We start from the raw sequence: 20,441 nt of genomic DNA, 5'->3' as shown, positions 1-20,441 counted from the left end.
GGTTATGAACCTTGGAAAATTATTTTGCATGTATTTTAGACAAACATAGATCCAAGGTTTCTAGGGTTGCATGAACACCTTAGGAGTGTTAGTTTGCTCAAAACCCAACACTTATAGCCACCAAGTGCGGCTACCAGACCCCTGAGTGAAACCCTAAGCGATCTAGAGCAATTGTGAGGAAGGAGAGGCCCTTTTTGATCCTTGTGTGGGTGTTTTTTCAAGAAGAAGGTGACCAAGGCAAAGAAGGAGCTGAAGAGGGTGTTATTCTATGGATTTCATAGCCTGAGAACTTCATATTGAGGTATATTTCGATCCTTCTTCAGTTTTGGGTGTTAATCCTTGAGAGTTAGGGTTTCTAGCCCATTTAGAGTATGATTGATGGTGCAATTGGTCCCTTCTTGTGTTGAGGCTTCGGATTTGGATCCAAAGAGGTCCAGAGACCTTAACTCCCTGATCTTTATGGGGTGACATTGGGTGATATGAGCTTAGGGTGACATATTGAGGCCATTTCTTCAAATAGAGCCATTGGGTCTTTGCATGGGCATCAAGATCCAGACTTTACGTGTTTATATTGCTTAAGAAGGTCAGATCTATAGATTAGAGGAACGGATCTGACCTCAGGAGGTCTTTTGAACTTGAGCATGGCGTAGACTCGCCTAGTCCCAAGAACAGACTCAGCGAGTAGGGATAGGGTTTCCCATAGTTCACTCAGTGTGTACTTGCCGAGTTGGGGGAATGACTCAGTGAGTCAGAGGGAATTAGAGGACTGGAGTTCAAGGCGGAACTCGCCGAGTTCATAATGGGACTCGGCGAGTTGAGTCGAGGTGGCTCCGCGATTCATGCCAGGTGTAACCCATCGAGCAGGGGAAAGACTCGACGTGTCATGCGAGACTAGAGGGATAGTGGACACGTGTAGACTCGTCGAGTCGCCCAAGTGCACTCGGCGAGTCGGGTCAAGTTTGACCGTTGACTTTTGTTGACTTTGAGGGTTTGGTCAACAAAGGGGTCTTTGTGTCAAGAGAGGGGTAAAATGGTCTTTTACCCTTCTGAGGGTACTAAGAGAGTGTTGGGTCTAGTCTCGAGAGTTATATTTATGAGAGTGTTTACTTTATGTGATTAGGCGGAGGCTAGGCCATATTCCTACCGAGTCAGAGATTTACCGAGACATCTGAGGTGAGTCTTCTCACTATACTTTACCTAGAGTGGTAACAGAGTTATGTGCTAGTGTACTGTTGAGTTATGTGCCAGTGTATTTGTATGCTATTTATGTGTTATTGTGATATGCATGATTCAGAGTTTCCAGAGATAGGACCAGTGGGTCAACAGAGTTAGGACCTTTGGGTCCATAGAGTTAGGGCTAGAGGGCCCACAAAGAGTTGGGACTGGAGGGTCCCACTGAGACACACTGACCAGAGGGTCAGTAGAGTTATAGCCTTAAACGGATAATATGTGTTAGAGTGGTATTTTGGGGAACTCACTAAGCTTTTATGCTTACAGTGTTATGTGTTATGTGTTTCAGGTACCAGTGAGGATCGCGGGAAGGTGCCGGCATGATCTGTACACACACCCGCGGAGTTTATTATGATCTGATCTTGGGATTTGTAATGAGATAATGTTGATACATTGTTTTCTTGAAAGTAATTATGAATGAATTTATATGGTTTTAAAAAGTGAAAAATTGTTTTAAATTTTTACGGTGTTACACGTACCATGCCACCATTAGTCCAGACGAAGATCCCTATACATCTTCGTCGCCCCGGGATGAATGGAGAACCGGGATTTGTGCACCTCCTCCATCAGAACCTGGCGCACGCCTCCATGATAAGGGACCCACACCCTACGGTGAAGAGTCAATAACCCTCGGCTATCATAGTCGAAGGAGGAAACCTGTCCCACAATCCGCTCACTCTTCCGATGTTCCTCCTTCATGGCCTCCTGCTGAGCCTCCCGGATCCGCTCCAAAAGCGGAGTCACCACTATCATCCTTAGACAGATATCCCTAATCGGCGCTGCCTTGCGGGTAAGCGCATCGGCCACGACATTGGCCTTCCCCGGGTGGTAAAGGATCTCACAATCGTAATCATTTACCACATCCAACCACCGACGCTGCCTCATGTTCAGATTTGGCTGATCCATGAGATACCTCATGCTCTTGTGGTCCGTGTAAATCGTACAACGAACCCCATAGAGGTAATGACGCCAAATCTTGAGGGCGAACACAACAGCCCCCAGCTCCAAATCATGCGTCGAGTAGTTCGCCTCGTGAGGCTTCAGCTGCCTCGAAGCGTAAGCGATGACATGCCCTCTCTACATCAATACTGCGCCCAAGCCCGAGATGGACGCATCACAGTACACGACGAGATCCTCCATGCCCTCTGGCAGAGCTAAGATTGGCGCCTCGCACAATCTCTGCCTCAGCGTCTCGAATGCAGCCTGCTGCTCAGGCCCCCAACGAAAGACCACGGCCTTCCTCGTTAGCCTGGTCAGGGGTAAGGCTATCTTGAAGAAATCCTGGATGAATCTCCGATAGTAGCCAGCTAATCCTAGGAAACTCCAAATCTCAGATGGAGACCTCGGAACCTCCCATCTCATCACGGCCTCCACTTTGGCCGGATCTACCGAAATCCCGTTCTGGTTGACAAGGTGCCCAAGAAACCGCACCTCGCGCAACCAGAACTCACACTTGGAGAACTTGGCATACAAGTTCTCCCTCCTCAAAGTCTCCAGTACCTCTCGCAGGTGCTCCTCGTGCTGCTCTCGCGTCTTGGAGTAAACCAAGATATCGTCGATAATGACTATCACAGACCGGTCTAACATCGGTCTACACACGTGGTTCATGAGGTCCATGAATGCGGAAGGAGCATTGGTGAGCCTGAAAGGCATCACCACGAACTCATAGTGGCCATAACGCGTCCGAAACGCCATCTTCTACACATCCTCCTCTCTGACCCTCATCTGATGATACCCTGAACGCAAATCGATCTTGGAGAACCAAGATGCTCCCTGTAGTTGGTGAAAGAGGTCGTCAATCCTCGGGAGTGGGTAACGGTTCTTCATTGTTACCTTATTCAGCTCCCTATAGTCTATACACATCCGATGCGACCCGTCCTTTTTCTTCACAAACAGAATCGGGGCTCCCCAGGGTGAACTGCTCGGTCTAATAAAACCCTTGTCCAACAGCTCCTACAGCTGTGTAGACAACTCCTGCATCTCAGGAGGAGCCAACCGATACGGTGCCTTGGCTATCGAAGCCGCACCAGGGACTAGGTCGATCCTGAACTCCACCTGTCGCTCCGGAGGTATCCCAGGCAACTCCTCGGGGAATACGTCCGCAAACTCTCGTACCACGGGCACATCGTCCACAGTAGTCCTACCCGCCTCCCGGGTATCCACAACATAGGCGACATAACCTGCGCAACCCTGCTGCAGGTAACGCCTAGCTCTTGCTGCTGAACATAAAGCTGGTCCTCGCTGCGGCCTCTCGTCCTGAATCACCAGGTCTCCCCTACTTGGGGTCCTGATCCGCACCAACTGCTGCGCGCAGTCGATCACTGCCCCATTGGGGGCTCAGCCAATCCATGCCAATAATAACCTTGTTCCCCCGCAAAGGTATGGGAACCAGATCTACCAGATAACGCTCCTCAAACAGTCGTAGGACGCAATCTCGGTAAACCTCCGACGCTCGCACCGATCGGTCATCCGCAATCTCGACCTCTAGAGGGCAATCCAACATGCCCGAAGACTCAGGAAACTTCTTGCTAAGCGCAAGAGAGACAAACGATCGGGTGGCACCCGAATCAAACAGTACCTGAACCGGGATACCGTTCACATGGAACGATCCTGAACCGTGAGCACACATAATATATCAAGATCACAGCGCCATAACATATAAGCATAAGTAGGAATCATACCTGTCACTACATCAGGTGCAGCGCGTGCCTCCTCGGCTGTTAGCTGAAAAGCTCGGCTCCGCACCACTGGAGCCACTGTCTTGGCCTTCCAGCCATCTGCAACCCGTGTCGTCGCTGAGACCGGCGCCGCTGCTGGCGCTGCTGCCGACACTGCTGTCAATCTCGGACAATTGGCCCTTTTGTGGCCCCTCTGATTGCAATGGAAGCAAATCAGGTCTGTCATCTGTACCGTGGGGGCGGGGGCAGTACAATCCCTGCCAAAATGCCCAACCTTGCCGCACTAATAGCAGCCTGAACCCGGCCCAGTGCGACAAGCTCCCTCGTGTGACCGACCGCATTTCCCACAGCGGTCCCGTCCAGACTGTCCTTTCGGCCTACCATCAGATCCCTTGGGCTTCTTCACCGAAGCCCCAGTCGTCAGCCCCTCCACTGCTTTCATCTTCTGGATGTGCTCCAGATCAATCTCCCTCTCTCTTTCCCTGGCAATCATGGAATCCAAGGTAGGGCAAGCGGAGAAACAAACATGCTCCCGGATATCAGCTCGTAGCATGTCATGGTAGCGGGTCCTCCTCATATCCTCATCTCCCGCATACTGGAGCACCAGTAATGCCCTCTCCCGGAACTTGGCGTTGATCTCCGCCACAGTCTCCGTAGTCTGTCTCATGTCCAAGAACTCCCTGGCCAGCTGCTGAAGCTCCACAGCTGGCGCAAACTCCGCCCTGAATCTAGTCACAAAGTCTGACCAGGTCATAGCGTCAACAGCCGAGGCTCCCAACGAGTCACCAACCGACTCCCACCAATCTCTAGCCCTGTCTCGCATGCATCCTGCTGCATATCTCACCTTCGACCCCTCCGTGCAGAAGCTCGTCAGCTGCGCAGACTCGATGTCTGCGATCCATCTCCTAGCAGCAATGGGGTCTTTCACCCCATGGAAATCTGGTGCACCACTCCCTCGAAAGTCCTTAAAGGACAGTGTGCGCGTACCCACCTGGCTAGAAGCCATATCACTCCTGAATGCTCGGAGGCGATCCTCCATCAGCTCAACAATCCCTTCCTTGATCGACCCGAAAATGATAGGGGTCGACTCAAGGATGCCTCTCGTGATCTCAGACGCGATGAACTCGCGTAGCCCGCCATCAACCTGCTCGGATCCTGCACCCGAGCCCGATCCTGATCCTGATCCGGAACCTCCTGCTCCATGTCGCGTGGTCACCATGCTGAAAATACACGCACAATGTCAGGATCATACATATTCCTGAGAGATCTAACATACTCTCCAAGGTTCCCGGTTCCATCTAGGCCCTCCTTGATTCGAGTATGGGTCCTCTGCTTTCAGTAGTACGGGCCCATACTACCTTCCACATCTACCTGTACTTTCCTCAAGTATTGCTTCGACTTCACCAAGTCCTTTTTACTGATACCCTTTCCACTGACCTCATCCTAGGCTTCCCTAGGGCACTCTCCGACCTACCCTCCGCCATCAGCTGCACTAGGAGCCCCTACTACTTCCCCCTAACTAACTCGCAGATACTGTTACATATCCGCTCCTTCGTTAGATGGAAATAGCCAGGACCCCCATAGCACCAAGCAAGCAGCATTCGTGCATCGGGTAACCAAATCAGGCATAACCTATACAGGCCATCCTACTGTTGACTAAACAATCCTAGCACACAGCTCATACAACAGGCATACAAGGCATCCTCCTAGATCCTTAGCCCTAACTAGCATGCAATTCTCAGAATCATATATCAGGCACACAAGGCATCTTCCTAGATCCTTAGTCCTATTCTAGCATGCAGTTTTCTGAATCAAAACCATATAGCATAATATAACAAGTATGGGTATCTTGGGGAAAACTTACTTGAGCCCGGCCGGTCGCATACATCAAACACTTTGACTTTCTTAAAATCCTTTCATTTAGATTTTAGAAAACTATTTTCTTTGTAAAAACCTTTTAGCCCCTCGGTTTGAGTCCAGACACCCCCGAGGGCGTGTCCGAATCCCTCAAACCAGGGCTCTGATACCAACTTGTAACATCCCGAAATTCAAGCCCAAAAATTTCATTTTAATTAACTATTTCATAAAAGCATTCATTAGACAATACTGTACCAACACGTCATTTCATAAAACAATGTATCATGTTTGAAACCCACGTCATAAACAAATATCATATCAGAGTACAATCCCAGAAAACTCCGTGCGGAAAATCATATGTGTGTGTGATGCTATGCTACGCCGCCGGCTGCTTCCCCTTAGACGAAGAGGTACCTGAAACCAAAAACTGAAACCGTAAGCACAAAGCTTAGTGAGTTCCCCCATCATACCACATACCATACAATACCATCGGTATCTTTCAACCGGTAAACATCATCGGTATCTTTCAACCGGTAACCTTCGTCGGTATCTTTCAACCGGTAAGCATCATCGGTATCTTTCAACCGGTAACTGGGGACTATTCCACCCCCTACCACTAGCATACAACAACAAGATATAAGTATACAGTCAGGAATATCCGGGTACTGACCTACCCATCGGTCCTAAGGACCGCTATCCGGGAAACTATCCCTATCATACACGTAACATATCATACAGATATAACTCATAACCAAACACATAACCAGACCAAGATAATTATCACAAAGACAATCATCTTCAAAATACTCCTCATTGGTGGGCCGGCATTGTGGCCTTAGACCCACCCCTACTGGAAGGTAACTCACCTCGTACAAGTAGCTGCTGATAATCTGTGCGGGAAACCTCCGTCCGCTGCTGCTCCGGAAATCCTCCGGCTACAAACCCCACAAACACTCAGTTAGAAACTAATCTCTATACTTCGGGTAAAATGACCATTTTACCCCTAACCAAGTCAAGTCAAAGTCAAAGTCAACTTCCAGTTGACCCGACTCGCCGAGTTGGGTCGTCAACTCGTCGAGTCCCTCACTCTCTACTCGTCCTCATCCGTGACCCTACTCGTCGAATTGGGCCGTCAACTCGACGAGTTCTTCTCTCATTCGAATGCCACATGAAAACTCATCCGACTCGCCGAGTTGATGAACAACTCGTCGAGTTCACCTTCATCTGATGAACAAGATCTGTCCTCAACTCGCCGAGTTGATGAACAACTCGCCGAGTTCTAAGGAGATTGCCTTGGACTCGCCGAGTCCGTTCATGCACTCGCCGGGTCCCATGAACTTCTAGAATAATGGCTTAGTCCAGAACATTGGGTCACTCCCTGGGACCCCCCTTAAAACCTTTCCACACTCAACTGGGTTCTTTTGACCGTCAACAGAAAGGGGGAAAACCCTTAGACTCGCCGAGTCCAAGAATGGACTCGCCGAGTTGGTCACGTTTATGCCCTAGATCTTTGCTTTCTGATGTACATGCTTTGATCAAAAGATAGATCCAAGCTTCTACAATCGATCTAGCACGCAAAGTTACAAACTTTACGTGCTTGCATGGGACTTTAAGCTCAAAAGGGCATAAAACAAGCTCAAATGGCACATGGGACCTTTCATGGGTGCAAAAGCCACCCAATTCTGCCTGGTGGCTCCCTTGAAGATGTGATTCAGAAGCTTAAACCCCCAACCATGTTTGCAAACATGGTTGGCCACCAAAATGGCTCATAAAAGCCCTAAACCTCCCCAAAGAGGGATCTAACAAATGAATGAGCAAGGTTACAACTTTTTACATTCAATGAGCTGTAGAAGGTGCACAAACTCAGATTCTCTTGTTCTCTACTTGCTTCCTCAAGCTTCTCTCCTTCCTTCTAAGATCACAAGCACCAAAATCCACCAACAAGGCTTAGATTACTTCAAAAATGGCTAGGGTTTCAGTGAGGGGTGTTTGGGAGCATAAAGGGGTGATGGAGGCTGCATAAGTTTGTTTAAATAGGGTGCAAATCCCTGGATTAGGGTTTTTTGTCCAGACAGCGGCTACTCGCCGAGTCCGGGACCCGACTCGGCGAGTCCATGACTTAAGCCCCGTGTCCCTTTCTGCTTCTACTCGGCGAGTCGGTCCTTTGACTCGCCGAGTCCAAGGCCAAAAATGCAAAATGTTCCAAGAATTAAATAAAAGAATGCGTACCAAGAACCAGGTGCTACAAGTTCCCCAGAGCATACCACACACACAGTCCACTTACCGCATATCATATTAGCTATAAAAGCTACATATATAACAAAAGTATCTACACATAACACATACATAAACCTATAAGGATGTCGTGGGCTCCCCCAAGGGTCTTATACCATTGTGCCATGACTACCTCACATGGTCTTTACCTGGGAATACAATGGGCTACCCCACATGGTCTTATATCTAATTGCCACGGGCTCCCCTGGGATCTCCCATGCAATAACATGCGTAATCACATAACATAAAATGGGCCGACCTTGGTGCCTTAGACCCATTGGTATGGTGAGAAGACTCACCTCTGTCCGAAGAATCCGAAAGCTGCTCTCCTAACTGTCCATAGCCACCCGCACTGAATAGTAATATTAACCAATGTTTGGACTTCACTTGATCCAAGGGAAACCCAAACTCCAAGTCCTTCCATAAAGGCCCAAATACCCTTCCTTTGTTAATGGGCCCAAAGTCCTTGTCCGAAAATCATTAATGGGGCTCATGGCCCAATAAGGACCAATCATAACATCCATGGCCCAAAACAGATGAACTGGCCCACCATCCTAAAATATGACCAGGCCCGATAACCAATTGAGGCCAAATAGTTCAAAGGCCCAAAATAAATTCAAGCCCATCTATTGTGCGTACGCTTAGCGTACCACCCTGGTACACACAACGTACTGAATCTCTGGGACTTACACGCTGCGTACGCTAGGTTACGCCCGACGTACTAACAGATTAAGCACTTTCCCCATTAAGTGCTTAATACTCGATTTTCTCATGTCCAAAAGTCAGATCTAAGCTTATTAAGATGACCTAGGGCATAAAGTTGGCAACTTTATGCCTTTGCATGTCTCATATGTTCCCAACACTCCTATTAAGACCTTTTTAAGGGTCTTAAACCATGCATGAGGTCAAAACACCCACCAAGACTTCATTTTTATGTTATAAATGGACCAAGGGACCTCATATCTAACATTTCCATCCTCTAGAGTTGCTCAACTCACAAGAGGAGATCCAAAACCAATAAAGGGGACAAAACTAGAAAACCCTAGCTAGATCTAATGATTAAGTTGGAAAGGTCCAAGCTTTATACCTCCAAAAGTTCCTCAAGGTGAAATAGATGTAGATTCTTGAAGCCTAATAATGTCACTCCAAGCATCCTTGACAACGTCTCCTTCTTGAATGACACTAAAAATGGCCACCAACACCCTTTCTAAGCTCAAAATGGTCTCACATGCTTTCTCTGAAGTAGAATAACGTACTAAGGCTATGGAGGCTCTCTAGGGTTAAGTCCAAGGGGATTAAGGATGTTTAAATAGGCCTCATGTCCGGAAATTAGGGTTTGGACATCTGGCACGTACGCCTAACGTACTTCTGGTACGCCCAACGTATGTGTTGCCCCTCCGTGATCACCTTTGCGTAGAATGCTAAGCGTACTCATAAGTAACACTACAAGAAAAATGCGATTTTGCTACGGAAGGAATCCGTTGCGAAAATCTGAAATTTCGTTGCAAAAGACGAATAGCGACGGAGTTTGCAATGACCTATTTCCGTCCCTAACAACGCCGTAGCGAGGGGTTTGCAACGGAAACGATAATTCCATCTCAATTGTGACAACGTAATGAAATCTGTGGTAGATGGTATTCCGTCGTGTATTCTGTAGTAGGTTTCCATCACAAATTCCGTGGTAGTTCTTCCGTCACAATTTCCGTTGTAGTTAATCCCTAGCAAAATCTGTGGTGATGAATCCCTAGCTAAATCCGTGGTGATGAATCCCTAGCTAAATCTGTGCTGATGAATCCCTAGCTAAATCCGTAGTGATGAATCCCTAGTTAAATCTGTGGTTATGAATCCTTAGCTAAATCCATGGTGATGAATCCCTAGCTAAATCCGTTGTGATGAATCCCTAGCTAAATACGGTGTGATGAATCCCTAGCAAAATCCATAGTGATAAATATCTAGCTAAAGTCGTTGTAATGAATCCCTAACAAAATCTATGGTTTATATTCCATAGAAAATAACGTAGAAATATTTTCGTTGCAAAGCTGGATAGCTATGAATGGATAATTAATTTACAAATTAAATCCTAATTAATTTGTAATAATATATATAAAGAAAAATAAAAAAAATCAAATAACGTTTATATCATAAAATAAAACAATAAATATGTATTACATGGAAAATGAAAAGCGGTTAATCTAAAATGAATACTTTGCGATAAAAAAATCAACACTATATTATCTACTATTTTTGCAGTTCTTTAAAAGCCTTAACAATTTTCTTTGCCGATTGTAGTTGTCATTCAAGTTGCTTGCGTTTTGTTTTGTGTTGTTGATCTTTGGCTTTCATTATTTCCATAAGTTCTTTGTTTTCCTCTTTTTGTTTACTTGGAAACTCTCTCCATCACTCCCTTTCTCTACACACACTAACACAAACATGACATGAAATATGTAATACATTAATACAGATAAATCATAACAATATTAATATAGATAAATCATAACAATACTAATAAAGATGTCATGGCCACTGTACCCTCGTTAGGCATTTAAACAAACAGGTTGTATGCATATCAATGTTCCACAAGGTACACATGAAAGTAGTAGCTTCAATGAACCCGTGTAATTAGATGTATTCTAATCGAGCAATAGAAACATGAAGTACATGAAAAATGCAAAATAGTGCAGCAAAAAAATACAACCTGTAAAACAGCAAGCAAAACATATGAAAAATAATTTCAATAGAGAAAATAAATCAATTGACCAAAAAAAATACAAAGTAGAAGTAATACTTGCAAGAAATTTGATACGAACATGTGCTAACTGATCTAGAAACCCAGAAGAAGATGAACTTTGACCACTACTTCTCAATCAATTTGGATGTGGTTGTTGGTATTGGGAAGTCGATTTCTTCATCTTGTAACTGTCTGTTTACGAATTTTGCAACAGAAATCCTGTTGCGTTTGATAACTTGTGGTGCAATGAATTTAGTTGCCTTCACACCAGATGCTCCTTTTGCTTTCGAGGTTGACATCTCTCCGACACAAACAATAAAAATAAATTATATATGAAGGCATCATGCAAACTATTGAATACAATCAAAACCAATTTACATGAAGATGATCAGAGAACAAAAAATGATCGATTATCACGACAACACTAACTTAAATAAATATAAATTTTAGATGAGTGACAACCTATATCGCCAAAGTCAGTGCACAAACGTATAACGAACAAAGATTTCGATCAATAAGCTGCCAGAGATGATGATTACAGAAAATGTAAACCCTATTTCTAATCGGTAAACTTAATTTCCCTAATATGCAGCATAAATGTGTGTAGGTTTGACGGAAACGAATTATGAAATACTTTGAACCTCCGCTTTTAAAAAATTCGAACTGTGCTAATTACCATTAAATATTTAGTAATTCAAATTTATTTAAAGTAGTTACAGATTGATAGATATGGTATATACATATAAATAACATCAAGAAAGAACATAGACTAACGATGTGTTCATAGTATAATTTTAACTTAAAATTATATATGAGGACTAAATATTAATAAACTATACATTTTTATGCTTTTCTTTTTAAACCGATATTTATATACAAAATACGTACGGGTCATGTCAATATATATGGTAGTGGCTTAAGGTGTCCATGGATGACATATGGGCTATTGGTCGACATGGTACTGGCTTATTGTGTCCATGGATGACATATGGTTGATTGGTCCACATGGTAATGGCTTATGGTGTCCATGGATGACATATGGTTGATTGGTCCACATGGTAATGGCTTATGGTGTCCATGGTTGATATATGGATGGCATATGGGTCATTGGTCAACGTAGTAGTGGCTTATGGTGACCATGGATGACGTATGGGCCATTGGTCGACATGGTAGTGGCTTATGGTGTGCATAGATGACATATGGGCCATTGGTCGACATGGTAGTGGCTTATGGTGTGCATGGATGACATATGGGCCATTGGTCAACATGATAATGGCTTATGGTGTCCATGGATGAGATATGGGCCATTCGTCGACATGGTAGTGGCGTATGGTGTGCTTGGATGACATATGGCCCATTGGTTAACATGGTAATGGCTTATGGTGTCTATGGATGAAATATGGGCCATTGGTCAACATGGTAGTGGCTTATGGTGTCCATGGATGACATATGGGCCATTGGTCGACATGTTAGTGGCTTATGGTGTGCATGGACGACGTATGGGCCATTGGTCATCATGGTAATGGGTTATGGTGTCTATGGATGACATATGGGCCATTGGTCGACAAGGTAGTGGCTTATGGTTTGCATGGATGACATATGGGCCATTTGTCGACATGGTAGTGGCTTATGGTGTGCATGGATGACATATGGGCCATTGATCAACATGGTAATGGCTTATGGTGTCTATGGATTACATATGAGCCATTAGTCGACATGGTAATGGCTTATGGTGTCCATGGATGACATATGAGCCATTGGTCGACATGGTAGTGGCTTATGGTGTGCATGGATGACATATGGGCCATTGGTCAACATGATAGTGGCTTATGGTGTGCATGGATGACATATGGGCCATTTGTCGACATGGTAGTGGCTTATGGTGTGCATGGATGACATATGGGCCATTGGTCGACATGGTAATCGCTTATGGTGTCCATGGATGACATATGGACCATTGGTCGACATTGTAGTGGCTTATGGTGTGCATGCATGACATATGGGCCATTGGTCAACATGGTAATAGCTTATGGTTTGCATGGATGATACATGGTTGATTGGTCCACATGGTAATGGCTTATGGTGTCCATTGTTGACATATGGATGACATATGGGCCATTGGTCAACATGGTAGTGTCTTATGGTGTGCATGGATGACATATGGGCCAGTGGTTGACATGGTAGTGGCGTATGGTGTACATGGGTGACATATGGCCATTGGTCAACATGGTAATGGCTTATGGTGTCCATGGATGACATATGGGCCATTGGTCGACATGGTAGTGGCTTATGGTGTCCATGGTAGACATATGGATGATTTTAATCAATAATTTAATTTAACTTTGTCTCTATAACTTTAATCAATAATTTTATTTAACTTCATCTTTTTAAATTTAAACTGTTAATTTATTTACAAAAATGCTTGTAGGTATTTACAAAAATACCCTAACCATTTACGTAGTAATCTTTGTTACTTAATGGGCAATTATGTCAATTCACAATCTATATATTTAGGCGCCATAATTTGTAGTCAGAGTCATGCCGTCGATTCAGTTTATCGGCGATTGATCATCTACATTCCATCCCCAACAGTCAAAATTCCGGCACGTTGATCGATAAACCCTAAACTCGTTGTTGTTATATAATTTGAATATATTCGACACACTTCAACATAATGGCAGCGAGTTGTTCATCAGAAATAATGCAAACAAGACAACAAGGAACAAGAATTACTGCTTTGCCATCGCACTTGATCGAAAAAATAGTAACTACGGTTGGAGGAAATTCACCAATCGATGCTTTTAAGTGCTAGTTAGTGTAAGTATGATGTGTATTATATATTATACTTATATACATATTTAATTTAGTGGTTAATAGATTAACTTTGTTGATTTGTGTGAATTATAGTTGCAAACTATTTAAGGATTCTGTTTCATCAGACGCAATATATAAAATCATAGACACAAATCGACTAAGGTTTCGTCCCTTAAGTATTTGACAGTATGAAGTCATAACCAGATGCAGAATGTTGAACAACCCACACGTACAATTCAACGATGGAATGGTAATCTTTTTTTAACCAATTGGATTATTGCAAATTCAATTAGTTTTCTATATTTGTATTTTTAAAATTTTATGATTTCTTATTTGTATGTCAGGCGAAGTATTTTACGTTAGGGGAAGAAATAGTAGGGAAACAGTTGCTTCAAAATGCAACCGATCAGGGGCAGTTGGATGCGATCTTCGTCTTGGGAATGATGTTTATGGCCGAAGGCATTGAAAGGAAGCAAGAAGCTCTGATCATGTTAAATAATGCCTACCTTAATAGTAGAAGGAGTTGGAATCTAAGGCATACATGTAACAAGGTTCAAAACCACTTGGTAAGGAGGTCAAAGCGGATAAAATTCCATGGCTTACATAGAAGTTGTGCAAAGCATCCTTCTGTGAGCAGTTATGGAATAGCTTTTATGAATCAATACACTTGGTTGTTGAATTGTGAAATTTGTTTGTGGGATGCATGTTTTGTAAAGTTTGCAAGGATGTTTGACATTAGTTTTGAGTAGTTGTATACATGATAGTTGTTTGATTCACTCAATTAGTGATGCATATTGTATGTGTAATTTGGTGTTACTTTTGATATGTATGTATATATATGTTACTTTTGATATGTATGTTATTTTTGTCTTTTCCATTTTACTAACCAAAAGTTCATTGTTTCCTATTTGGTTAGATTTCAAGGGCACTTTGGTCTATTTACAAGTTATAAAGTGAAGGCGACATTTTTGTTATGGAAAAAAAATTGTTTAATCAAGTCGTTATTAAGAAAAATGCTATATATATAGAATTTATATTTTAAGTAGATCTATATTTTTATATTTATTATGAATGTTATTTAAATTTATAACTACCCGTATACTATATGGATTTTAACCTCTTATTGAATAATATCGACCCAATAATATGACCTAGTATCCATCCAACACATTGAAATCAAGGGTTGTCGAAGGTTCCCTAATCGATACAAACTCAGTTTGAATATATGTTCTGCAGTGCCGATCTCAATTAAAGCATTATACTAATATTCTAAGCCATTATCCAATTACAAAAGTTGTTTAACCATTCAAATTAGAAAACTTTGAAGATTTGTTCATCGTTCGGTCATTAGCTTTGTGAAACGAGTCGTTGTGAAGGTACCTTTCTGATGTTTATATGGTAACTATATATTTAATTCAAATGTCATATATGAATTCAAATCAACATTAATGAACATACAATTAATATTGTGTTATTTACATTTATACTTTACAAATTTAAGGCAATGAACAATCCAAGTAGAGAGTGGATGTATGAAAGAAAAGATAGTAGTAGTTGTATACCGCATGTTCTTGTACAAGGAGTGAAAAAACTTATAGATTTTTGCTACCAGTCAACATAGGTTCATGGACGAAAATAAAATCAAATGCCCACGCATAAAATGTCGTAACATACCATATACAAAAGTTGATACGGTTAAGACTCATTTGTACAAGTTTGGTTTTGTTGAGGAATATTGGTGTTGGGATAAACATGGGGAAAAATCAATTGATGATGATAATACATTTTTAGGGGTGGATGATTCAAACAAAAATTTTAGTGAAGGTGCATGTTCTTATAGAGATATGGTAATAGATGCAACGGCTCCTGATTTAAATAATAGTGATCCTGAAGAGGAGCCAAATGCACTAGATAAAAAATTCTTTTATATGCTAGATGCAGCCGATAAAGAATTATGGCCTAGATGTAAAAAAGTGACACTACTATCTGTTGTAGCTAGACTATTGAATATAAAATCAGAGTATCGCATACCTGAGCAAAGTTATGGTGCTATCTTCCAGTTGATAAATGATGTGTTACCGGAGGAGAATAATATGGTAGGTAGTTTATACGAGAGCAAAAAGTTAATACAAGCACTAGGTTTGCCTGTGGAGATGATTGACTGCTGTAGATCTGGATGTATGATATATTGTAGGCAAGACGAAGATCTTTATCGGTGCAAATTCTGCAATGCAGATAGGTATAAACGGTCAAAAAATTTGGCTAGATGTTCTCGCGTATCCTTCAAGAAAATGCATTACTTTCCTTTGACTACAAGGTTGAAGAGACTGTATGCTTAACAAGGCACAGCCGCTTCCATGCGATGGCACTCCGAGAATCATGGATATGATGCTGGAGTAATGTGTCATCCATCCAATTCAGAAGCTTGGAAGCACTTTGACAAAAGTCATCCTTCATTTGCAGCAGAAGTACGTAACGTAAGGTTAGGCCTAAGTACATATGGGTTTGCACCACATGGAGCATTTGGAAAACAATATTCATCTTGCCCCATTATTATAACACCTTATAATTTGCCACCTTCTATGTGCATGAAAGAACCTTACATGTTTTTGACCGCACTTGTGCCAGGACCGTCAAACCCTAAGCATAAAATAGATGTATTTTTGCAACAAGTTGTTGCAGAGTTGGAGCAATTATGGGAAGAAGGCGTAGTAACATATGATATATCTTTAAAACAAAATTTCCATCTAAGAGCAACTTTGATGTGGACAATAAGCGATTTTACAGCATATGCAATGTTGTCCGGATGGTCTACAGCAGGTAAGCTAGCATGTCCACACTGTGGGAAACATACACAAGCATTCAGACTAGAGAATGGTAATAATATGTCATGGTTTGTGTCACACCCCCAAACCAAGGATGGCGGAAACGTCCGGGGGTGGCGGACTTCATGTATAGTATCACAACAACGAGTATAATAGTTCTCAAAGTAAATACAACTAATCATAAATATAATCAGAAAAGAATTACATGGTTTCAAGTGTTACATATTTCAATGATTGATTACAACATGATATAAAAATAGTTGTTCAACGTCGTAGCGTTCCATCTTCAAAAGCTTGTGGTTACCTGGTTTCGTTGATTTCCTGAGAATACAAGTAGTTTTGAAAAAGTTTCAACAATTAAGTTGGTGAGTTCATAAGCTTTTTAGATGAAGAGTTTGGAAACCGATATTTGTAATGATTTGTGTGATACCAAGAAAAATCCAATATTTTCCTTGCAAAAGTGATGTGTAGTCTTTAATTCCAAGACCGAAACTATACAGTAATTATCCATACTTATTGATATAAAAAGTGATTTTAAATCGACATAAAACCCTTTTTGATTTGAGAAAATCCCCGTAAACTTTATGTGTTGTTAACTCCCTATGTGAGTCGCTATAACCATACTATGCTTAATGAACCTGCCACGACGTTTCTCAGGCGTCAAAAAAGATAATGACACTTATCACCTCAGACCCGCCGGTCTAGCTGTTGCATGCAGCTCAGGTGTGGTTTGTCAAACCCAATATAGATCTATACACAACTATCACGTTCTCCCTACAAGAGACTCTGGTTATAACTACCAGGAATTTTAACCTGTACTCTAGGAGTACTGAGAAGAATGTATCACAATTTAAGTTAACAAGTTTACGTGTAGTGTGCGTGAGTGTAAACCTTTTTCCGTGGGAATAAAACCTTTCGAAATGTGTTTGTTGTGTTAATGGAAACATGTTTATAATGTATATGAAACATAAACTATATTTACCCTAGTTTATCATAAATGTTTGTAATGTATACGAGACATAAACTATACCTATTATAGCTTATCAAAAACGTTTTGTAATGGTATAAATACTCTTTGCATATGATGTAAACCTCTACAATGAGGTAAAAGACATGTAATATAAACAACATGTATTTATATATGATACTACACACCTTGCTTAACAAGTTACAAGGTGTAAATGAGTAAATAACAATTTGCTACTTTTATCCTTTATGTTCCTGTTTTTGGAATAATTATAGGAAATTCATACGGAGTCGAAAACTGATTTCGTAAATTCTGAGAGTTTAGAAATTTTGTCTAGTTTGTTCATAGTTTTTCTCATGATTTTTAGAAGTCTACAACTGGCCTGAAAACGTTCATATTCACAGACTGGTCCAAAATCGTAGCTACAATGATAGACAGTTTTGTAAAAATCACCATAAATTGTAGAAAAATCGTATGGGGATGTGCAAGTAGTCATTTTAAAGGTATGAACCTGAGCTATTTCACCTAATATAGTTTTGAAAACTAAAATGCTTATGTTGACCAAAACAGTCTGTGAATGGAGTTAAACTTTTCTCATGAAAGCTGTTGGATGAGTCTAGTTGTGCTTTTGGTGTTTTAACTTGTATTCCCCCCTTAAAACTTAAGAAAAACATGAAAAGATAGGGGTATGAACTCACCTTGTGTGGTTTCAGTGGATGGATGTTGCATAAGGGAAGTGTTCAACTCAAGAACACTTGGAAGGTTGCTTGAAGATTCGAAGATCTAACACAAATATGAGGGAGTTTTTGTAAGAAATCTATGATTTGAGTAGAAAGGAGTGAAATAATCATATGGAGGATGATATTACTTACCAAAAGTAGGAGAAAAGCTTGGAGAATAGCCTTGAATCTCGAAATTTAGAGAGAGAAAGTGAGAAAGAATGAAGTTTGTTCTTTGGTGGAAAATGAGAGAAATGTGAGGAGAGATGGGAGTTTTACAGCCTTTGATCAAGGATGTGACTGGAAAAATGATGGAAAGAATACAATGAAAGGACTAGGTATGGTGGAAGGAAAAGGGCTGTTCAAGGAGTGGGCATGGGTGGTTGCTTGTGTCATACACTAAAGTAAAGTCAACACTCCACCCATATATCTTACCAACTAGATTTTATTTCTTAGACTAAGAATTTCCCTCGAAATTGATTAAAATATGAGTTTAGGGAGTTTAAAATGATAAAAATATGAATTTGGTGGAAAATCCTCGTCAAAAATGTCAAAAACGGGCTTAACAGGCGAAAGTAGTCGAAAACCAGACATTTAGGAGCGAACCTGCGAGGTTCGGTTCTTAGGAGATGAGAACCTAAGGTAGACCGAAGGTTGGGAGAAGGAACCGAAGGTGCGAAGGTTCAGTCTTAGGAGCATAGAACCGAAGGTAGGGTTCGGTTGTGTATTGGAACCGAGAGATCTCGCAGGCGACTCATCAGAAGGGACCGAAGGTGAATCTTGTCAGAAGCGAATCTTGTCGGAAACGAAGGTGAAGTTCGGTCCAGGAGGCTTCTTAGGGTTTCGCTTCTTAGGGTTCGACTCTTAAGAGGGTTTGGTTCCTTAAGAGCGTTCGGTTCCTTAAGAGGGTTCGGTCCCTTAAGAGGGTTCGGCTCCTTAAAGCTGTTTTTCACGTAAACTTCCGTTTTCGAGCGGTTTTCGACTAAATTACAGGTCGGGATGCCCCGAGTGATTATAAGAGGTTGAGAGATATTTTGAGAGAGATTTGGTAGAGATTTCACATACTTGGATAGATTTCTCATACAGAGAGAGATTTGGGAGAGATTTCACACACTTGGAGAGATTTCTCATACAGAGAGAGATTTGGGAGAGATTTCACACAACTGGAGAGATTTCTCATACAGAGAGAGATTTGGGGGAGATTTCACACACTTGGAGAGATTTCTCATACAGAGAGAGATTTGGGAGAGATTTCACACACTTGGAGAGATTTCTCATACAGAGAGAGATTTGGGAGAGATTTGTGTTAGCGAAAGATAGAGCGAGAGAGATTTGAGAGAGACTTTGTTTGAGACCTTTTTGGATGTTTAGCTTCGCTATGCAAGGTGTGTAAACCCCGTTTTCCCTTGTTATGAGCTTTATACGCCCTCGAAGGGTATGTATTAATGTTTTTATCGAGTAGTTCCATCTCTTACCCTAATTTGGGTGTGGATTTTCTGAACACGTGAAACTTCTAAGCGATGCTTTGTATTAAGATGGCATGTTGTACAATAGTAAACATAAGGTAAACCCTAATATACAAGGGTTAGTTGAGTTGACCGGTTTGACTTGTTGACTTTATTTGACTTTGACTTGACCAGAAATTGACGGTTGTCATAGTTTGACTGCCATAGAAGATTTCTACAGGTAAATCACCCATATAGAAAGGATAAAAATAAGTTCAGGAAGAATCGTCAAGTGAAGGTCCTCCTCCAAGTAAGAATGGTGAAGAAACTTTAAGGGAGATTGAACAATTAGGTTTGGTAAAAGTGATTAAACTAAATGCTAATGATGTAAACAAAAGATGTGGCAATCAGGGTTGGAAAAGAAAAGCATATTATGGGATTTACCATATTGGAAAACAAACCTTATTAGACATAATTTTGATGTTATGCATATTGTTAAAAATGTATTTGAAAACTTTTTTTACATTGTAATGGATGTCAAGGGGAAGACGAAGGACAATGTAGTAGCCATAAGAGATCTGAAGCTCTATTGTAGGAAGAGAAAAGGAGTCGAAGATAATGAAAGAGCATACTACACTCTGGATAAGAATCAAAAGAAAGCCATATGCCAATGGGTGGATAAATTGCATTTCCCCGATGGTTATGTTTCTAATTTGGGGAGGTGTGTTGATTTAACAGGGTGTAGACTGTTTGGAATGAAAAGCCATGATTCTCATGTTTTTATGCAAAGATTGATGCCAATTGGATTTCGTGAGATGTTGCCAAAACAAGTGTGGGAAGCATTAACAGAGTTGAGTATTTTCTTCAAAACATTAACAGCAACATCAATCACAACAAAATACAT

Source organism: Lactuca virosa, chromosome 8, assembly GCF_052849685.1.
Source record: "Lactuca virosa cultivar CGN04683 chromosome 8, Lactuca_virosa_CGN04683_v6, whole genome shotgun sequence".
In the NCBI taxonomy this organism is placed as follows: Eukaryota; Viridiplantae; Streptophyta; class Magnoliopsida; order Asterales; family Asteraceae; genus Lactuca; species Lactuca virosa.
The sequence above is the reverse complement of the archived record's forward strand: the minus strand, read 5'-3'. Positions refer to the sequence as shown.